The sequence below is a fragment of the Coenobita brevimanus genome, chromosome 68 (assembly GCF_032717465.1).
Source record: "Coenobita brevimanus isolate Jiangsu-jjx chromosome 68, ASM3271746v2, whole genome shotgun sequence".
In the NCBI taxonomy this organism is placed as follows: domain Eukaryota; kingdom Metazoa; phylum Arthropoda; class Malacostraca; order Decapoda; family Coenobitidae; genus Coenobita; species Coenobita brevimanus.
Genome location: NC_137021.1, coordinates 1,748,745 through 1,754,744, shown reverse-complemented (window position 1 = coordinate 1,754,744; position 6,000 = coordinate 1,748,745).

Genomic DNA, 6,000 nt, shown 5'->3' with positions numbered 1-6,000 from the left:
AGCCCTGGGCTCCTACGCTTCTCATTGGACAACATATGATTGGAGGATGGATGGATGGATAAGGGTTACAGTTATCATTTGATGGTAAATTGCCCAAGTTAAATATATACCGGTAGTTATTTGCATAGATTGGTTTAAAAGTGGGGCCTTACAAAGTTTATCAGGTGGCCTACCATGTAAAATTTTGAATTCTTGAGACAAATCAAAACACATCCAGGTAAAGTTTTACAAGTACTGTACCTTGATTTTTCTTCCCATGTTCAGGCAAGTTAAGGGGAGGGGAGGACGCCAGCAGGGACCGATTTTTGACTGACAAAGGCATTTTGTGAAAGTTACCCCATAAAATATCTCCGAGTATCACTCGTTCTCTGTAAAAATTTGGCAGCCATACGACAATTCTTTCCCCTTCAAATAAATTATTTTGTAATTCCAATTTTGAGGTTACTTCCCTGCAGAAATCTCCATTTTCTATGTAATGTATAATATGACCACTTTTTTTCTGCAAAAATTATGTCATATGTCTGGCAATGGGAGTGTGAGTGTGTGGAGGATGTGAGCGAGGTGGGAAAGGCCAGAGATGCTATGACACTGGGGTCGGTGAGACATGCCTGCCTTGATCTCAACCAGTTCTCAGTCTGCGCTAATCTTGGCCATTTCTTATCGTTTTTCCACACTTTTTGAAGATGGGGCGACCATCTAAGAGCTACTGAAGTGTCTGGAAGCGGTAGAGAAGAATTTGATGCCATTTTGATGGAAGTAGCAATTCTTTCTCTACCATCGCCACCTGCTCCCCCCCCCCCCCAGTGCCACCTCACCTGATGACCCCCAACCTTCTACATCTTTTTCTCCAACTTCGTCTTCGCCGACACCTTCTGCCTCTTCATAACTATCCCTAATCCTAACTCTATCTATCTATCTATCTATTGCAAGACGCCTCAATCCCGTTTGGGGTGGCCACAAACAAATCGCCTCCAAGTCGCCCTGTCCCCCACCATTTCACTGCCCTGCTCCCAACTCACACCCCCCTCTCACATATACCTCTCCACCCCATCCCTCCATCTCATCCTCGGCCTTCCCCTCCCTCTTCCCCCCTCCACCTCACTCACATACACTCTCTTCGTCAGGCTTTCACCCTCCATTCTCCTCACATGGCCAAACCACCTCAGTGTGTTCCTCATAACGCTTCCTATCACATCCACATCCACACCACAACGCTCCTTTATATCCTAACTCAAAAAATAAAAAAAGTACCTAATTTGTTCCTAATCTTACAGACACTGCAAGTCAACAGAAAATGAGTGATATCTCGGAACTAAACTTGTTGTCCCTTGGAGTGATATAACTCCATTAGTTTTGAACAAAAAGCATAATACCTACAAAAAGAGGAATGAAAGCGGAACATTGTGTGCGTATATTTTTGTCAGAGACTGACAAACATGACTGTAATGATTTTTTGAACTTGGCTAAAAGGGGGTAAAAATTGAGATAAATACATAGGTATTTTGGGAATTTTTTTGTTCAGCAATGGTGAAGAATATTAAAAAACTGTTAGGGCAATTTATTATTGAGGGTTTTATTAGTAAAACTATCAAATATCATAGAGATCAGATGAATACACATTCCCTGGTTTCCCATTTCTCGTGTCTTTCTTTCTTTTTTTTTTTTAATGCATTTTATGCATATATTATTTTTTTCTGTAAAAACTAATCGGTCAAATTTACTCAAACTTTGGGATGTTATTGCTTATATAAAGTAACAAAACATATAAAGAATCAGACAAATATAATAAAAACAAATGTACCTTCATAAGTAACAACCGTCTGCTCCCCATAAGGTAAAGTATGTCATTACTGTGACATTGCATAAAATCTAACCCTATTAAACATCGGAATTCCAGTGAAAAATGACAGGTAGACACTCGTGAAGAAGCTATTTGTCACCGTTACTTAAATATCCCGCAGCCCATACCTTGTCACAGCTCTGTTGGAAGTTGTAACTTGATATTCAGAACTAAAAAGACAGAAAACTTACTGATGATGTGAAAGTAGTAAGCAAAATGGAAATTGATGCAACAGCAAAATCTATCTATCTATCTTTTGCCAAATGCCATAATCCTGTAAGGGGTGGCCATTTGACTTTGAGTTATTTGTTTTATGGGGAGGGGCACTAACCCTCCACCAACCCACTTGCTGACACGTAGGGAGTACATATGGTTTAGTTATAAGGTTACCACCCAGCGTTGTAAATGGTTTCTTGGCTTACAGGAAACCATTTGGCTTGTCACTCAATGTAAAGACACCTGTAAAGGAAAGAAAAGCAATAAGAAGTGACAGGAAAGATGGGAAAAATAGGAAGAGAGGAGGGCAGGCACAGAAAATGAATGATAAAGGCTAAGGAAGAAGTAGGCAGCACTACATCAAGTGAGTGGATGATGGTCGCCATCACCTACCACAACAGCAAAATGCTGTCAGGTAAATTTGAATTTTCGTCAGCTTAGTCAAGTGGGACATCCCATGAGCTGCCTACCCCCTCCCACATCCCCACATGTCTACCATTCATCATAATTCAGGGAAAATGTCATATTTCATTGGAATTACAATGTTTTACTCGGTTAGATTTTAAATAATGTTGCTGTAATGACATAATTTATCTTAATTTGCCTGAACATGAGAAAAAAAAATCATGGTACTGTACTCATAAAACTTTACTTGGACGTGTTTTGATTTGTCCCGAGAATTCAAAATTTTGCACATATCTAGGCCATCTGGTAAACTTTGTTAAGGCCTGTTTTTAAATTAATCTATGCAGATAACTGTATATAATATTTAATTTGGGCAGTCTTATCATCAAATGGTTATTGTAACCCATATAATTAAAATAATTAAAATGCATCATTACTTTCATCTTAAATGTCGGCACCAACTGCCTAGCCCGGGGTCCTATGCTCCTCGTGGGGCAGTGTAGGATTGGATGATGGGTGGATGGACTAATGAATGTACATGGACAACCAGTCAGCTGCTAGCTTTCAAAAGCTTAAAGCTTGCCTCTTCTCAGATGAGATCTAATAGGCCATAATGTATTTATTATTTATTTATTCACTTGTAGTGGTGGTAGTGGAAGGCTTGGGTCAGAGATGTGTTAATAGCTATCTTATGTTTCAAATCCAAGACTTGGTCTTATGGTTTTTCTGTCTTTAAATTCTGTCATGAAAGTAGTATGATTTCTTGTGGTATAAATTGTCTGGGGTACTGTAGCTTTGCATAGGAATTGGCTATTACCATTTGTTACCTTTTTTTTTACATTTCTTCGTCTTTCTTTCATTTTTCTGTGAAGTGGAAGTTTGGCAGAGTTGTGATGGTGGTGTGGATGTGCTGGAAGGTATTAGGAAAAGTACCGGTACTTGTAGAGAGTTTGGCTGTGTGTAGAGAGTGAAGAATGAGACCTTGACTAGGAAAGTGTGTGTGATTGAGGTGGAGGGATCGTATCATGTGTATCTGTTGTTTATAAAAACTTGAACAAGCTTGCATGCATTTGCCTTGGTCACCTAATGGCAAGTATCCATGCTGCTTGATCTCTGGCAGCCTCCCTGGATGGGGTGAAGTATATGAATGAGAGTGATATAAGTCAGGACAGCCTCATGTGAGGGGACGGGATGACATGAGGCAGTATGTTTGTGGCTACCCCTCTGGTATTGATGTATCTGGGTGTAGATAGACTGGTATAATTCTATATTGTTCTTGTAAGGGTGTTGTGACTTATTTGCCTACTACATACAGATCAAGAAGTCTTATAGATTTCCCAGTACATGAAAGGAGTGATTTAAACTTTTTTTTTTTTTTTTTCTTCTCCATATCCTGAAAGTCATTTAGGAAGAGCTTGATAAAGATGAAAATAATGATATACAGTTTACATACTTAGTCAGGCATAGGATTCTGTAATATTATTGGGTAAGAAAATTAATAGCTACCAATTGTTGATACTTTATCCAGTAATAGAAAATGTATTTATGTGGTAGGCGAACCTCCATCCAGGCACTTGATGTAGTGCTGCCTTCAGAAAATCTGTCTATCTATTGCCAGATGCCTCAATCCTGTTCGGGGTGGCCACAAACAAATCGCCTCCACGTCGCCCTGTCCCCCTCCATTTCACTGCCCTGCTCCCAACTCACACCCCCCTGTCTCATATACCTCTCCACCCCATCCCTCCATCTCATCCTCTGCCTCCTCCTCCCTCTCCCCCCCTCCACCTCACTCACATACACTCTCTTCGTCAGTCTTTCATCCTCCATCCTCTCCACATGGCCAAACCACCTCAGTGTATTCCTCCTAATGCTTCCTATCACATCCACATCCACACCACAACGCTCCTTTATATCCTCATTTGTCAGCCTGTCTCTCCATGTGACTCCACAGGCTCCTCTTAAATAACTCATTTCCACTGCTGTCACTCTTGACTTGTGTCCTTCCAACAACGACCAAGCTTCACTTCCATACATTAGAGTTGGTATGTCATGTAGTAACTTTTTCACGTCCATGCTCAATTCCCTGTTCCTTATCACTGCTTTCAAAGAACCAGCAAACTTTCCTCCCTGCTGTACCCTTTCAAGCATTTCACCCTCCAAACCTCCATCCTTACTTATCACACTACCCAAGTACGTAAACGTACTCACATTTTCCAATTCATCACCATCCAACCTTGCTGTACATTCACTGACTGCACCTCTCTCAAAGACCATCACTTTACTCTTCCCTACATTCACCTTTAGATTCCGTTTCTTACACGCTCTCCCAAACTCATCCACCAAGCCTTGCAGCTCCACTTCATCTTGTCTCAACAACACAGTATCATCTGCAACCAACAGTACAGGGAGTTTCCAAATACTGTACTACCCTCTCTTACCCAGGCCACTCCAACATCCACTACCCTACCTTGTACCTATTTTATTATCCCATCCATGTACAAATTGAAAAACCATGGAGACATGACACATCCCTGTTTCAACCCAACCTTCAAAGAGAAAAATTCACGCAGTTCACCATGCACATGCACTGCAGCCTTAGCACCATCATACATACTCTTCACAGCATTCAACAACTTCCCACCTACTCCATATATTCTGAATACTTTCCTAAATCCTTGTCTATCCACCCTGTCATATGCATTCTCCAAATCCATGAAAGCCACATACAACTTCTTTCCCTTCTCTAGAAACTTTTCCACTAAAGATCTAAGAATGAATATCTGATCTACATAACCTTCTTCCTTTCCTAAAGCCTCCCTGTTCTTCTCCAACTAACTGCTCAGTACTTTCTTTAACTCTGTCAATAAGTATCCTACCATACACTTTTCCTATTATCCTAAGAAGCCAAATGCCCCTATGATTACCACACACTTCTTTTTCCCCTTTTCCTTTGTACAAGGGAATAATTATACCTGACTTCCAGTCCTCCAGGACTCTACCTTCCTTCCAGGCCAATCTGCACATCTTCCACATCCATTCTACTACTATCTCACCCCCCTGCTTCAGCATTTCACTACACACTCCATCAATTCCTGAGGCTTTCCCCAATTTAACTTTCTTCATTGCTTTCACAACTTCTATCCTACTGATTTCTTCCTGTCTTCTCACCTCCCTCCTTCTCCCAGCCATTCCCCAGCCACTTATATTTGCATTACTTCCATCCTCTATGTTCAACAATTCCTTAAAGTGTTCTCTCCATCTGCTCACTTTTTCTCCCTTCTCCACTAGTAATCTACCATTTTTATCTTTCACTCCCCTGCTAACTTCACATCCACCCTGTCTTACTGTCTTCACCTCTTTCTAGAACATTTTCTTACATTCCCTCCACTTTACACTCAAATTCCTTCCAAATTCCTCGTCCACTCTGTTCTTACTCTCTCTTACTAATCTTTTCACCACTCTCTTCCTTTCTACATATAACTCTCTCTTCTGGCTCTCTACTTCTTCCACGCCCCTATTTCTCATCCATTCATATGCTT